Here is a 2,487-nt window from a genome sequence, read left to right on the forward strand (position 1 = left end):
CACTTCCATCATTTCAGACTGACACTGAGCCCGTTAGGAAAGGTCTTTTAGGCGTCGTCCGTTGGCACCCCTTCCCAAGTTGCAGCGGGGCTGCCGTAGCTTTAGCGTCAGAGGAAGACGTTCGACTCAAAGAGTCACTAATACTAAGTTCCTTATCCAAAGGACACTTACAGCCCAAGACCAGGGCTCAAAGTTAACACCTTAACTTTTATGCTTCAAAACCAGAAGTGTTTTATTTACTATTATTGCGGCCAAGCCGCCTAGGGGTAAATGTATCTCTTTAACTATCTAGCATAGTTAAACCTAATCAAATGCATAACGTGTGGCTTTCAGCCAACGTACTGAGAGACCTTGTTAACTCTCCACCTTATGTACTGAGAGTTTGTTAACTCTCCGGGTACTTCGTACCCCTGTGTGCTCCACACCATGTAACCCCGTTACACTCTTCCCCCACTAAGATGAGAACATTCCGTTCTCGAAACTCTCCTCAGCGAGGTCACGTCTTGTTAAGACGGCGGAGGTTACTACACCTCACACCAGCGTTGTACAGCTCCGTGAGCTCACAAACGCCTACGCATCGTTGATGCCCAACTTCTCGTCGTCGGCCCACGGCCCAATGCTCCAAGCGCAGCGCGCATCTTGCTCTCAAGCGGTCTCAGACCTACGCTCGCGCTCCGCGCCTACTCCAAGAGCTGCAAACCGCTTAGAGCAATGCTCTTGACTCATTCGAGTCGTCGACAACAACTCAGCGGTTGAACACTCGCTTCACAAGCGATAGGTCCGTGGTTCAAACCCACTAGGGCACAGCCCTCTCGTTCCATGAACGATTGTTCACGCTTGGACAAGCTTAAGGGCAACACCCTTTTAGCTCAATGGTTGAGCGCTGGCTTTGAGAGCCACAGGTCGGTGGTTCGAACCCGCCAGGGCACAGCCCTCTCGTTCCATGAACTGTTGTCCTTGAATGGACAAGCTTAAGGGCAACGCCCTTTCAGCTCAGTGGTCGAGCGCTGGCTTTGAAAGCCACAGGTCGGTGGTTCAAATCCACCCGGGCGCAGCCCTCTCATACCATGAGTAGTCCGTTCTCGGACTGACATACGGGCATCGCCCTTGTAGCTCAATGGTAGAGCTCCGGCCTGTCAAGCCAAAGGCCAGTGGTTCGATCCCCGTGCGGGACACCACTTTCGCTGTTACAGCGCATCCACATTTGGATCATGCTCATCGAGCAAGTTGTTTCAAAACAACTATGCGTCTATCGAGACGCTTGTGCCTGAACCTTGTTCAGCACAACACGAAGCACCTGCTTCCTTCGGGACCATGTCCCTAACACTACGAGGTCTCTCCACCTCCTGCTCCCGCTGCGAGCACCGCTCATACGTACGAGCTGGCTGCTGCAGCCACTGGTCAGAGCCTGAGCTCAACTACTGACCTCATCGCTCCCCACTCTAGTGGGAGGCGCCCAGCGCCTGGCGACGCTGTTGCACGCCATGGTGGCGCTTCGGCACATGATGTGCCCGGTCGTAAGCGTCAACGACGTCAGGGCAATCTTGCCGGAGGATAACCTCAAACTCCCATGAGTTCTGTGAGTGAGGGTAACCCCTCCACTTCACTAAGTACTGGGTACGACCCTGGCGTCTACGCCACGCCACAAGGCGTTCCACGTGAAAGTGGAGCTCACCATGCTCATCGAGCAGAGCAGGAGGAGGCCTTGCCTCAGCTGGGCTCTCGCGGGGAGAGTCAGCACTTGCCGGAACGGCGTCTGCGTCCATACGACGCCGGCGTCCACGACGCGAACGTTCACCGCCCATCGGTCGATCTCGAAGAGATGATCCACCTTGTGGATAGGTTAGAGCCACCACTGTTGACTCACAACCAGGTCTCGGACCTTGAGCGTCCAGCTGCTCGGCTGAACGTTCAGCTTGCCTTGCTCCTGCATCTCGAGCACTTCGCTCCGCGACCTGTGGCTCTGCCACATGCTGTTGATCAGCCATCTGTGGATTCACCACTTGCTGTCGTTCAGCCTCCCGTGGCTCTACCACCTGCTGCCCTGCAGCTGTCCGTGGCCCAGCCACCGTTGGTGCCAACGCCTCCGCGCTCACCTGAGCAGGGTCTTGGTATGGCTTAAGCAAGCCGACATAGAAGACCGGATGCGTGCGCATCTTCTTCGGAAGGTTGAGCGTATACGCTAGGCCCTTCCTGGCCACGACCTTGAACGGTCCTATGAACCGAGGTCTTAACTTCGTCTTGAAGACTGCAGACACTGCATGAGTAGGTAGGTTTTTAGCGTTTAATAAAACTTGGTCACCGACCTCAAACCTCTCAACATTGCTTCTGCCCTTGGCATCTGCATGTTCCTTCTGCGTGTCTTGGCTTTCAGCCATAGCGTCGCGTACTTGACGCATTACGCTCAGTCTCAAAGAGACAAAGTCATCGACTTGCTTGCGAACCGCAACAGGGCTGACATCAGCTAGCCGCTCGGCTATCCCTCCC

Source organism: Phytophthora infestans, genomic scaffold (assembly GCF_000142945.1).
Source record: "Phytophthora infestans T30-4 supercont1.61 genomic scaffold, whole genome shotgun sequence".
NCBI lineage: Eukaryota > Oomycota > Peronosporomycetes > Peronosporales > Peronosporaceae > Phytophthora > Phytophthora infestans.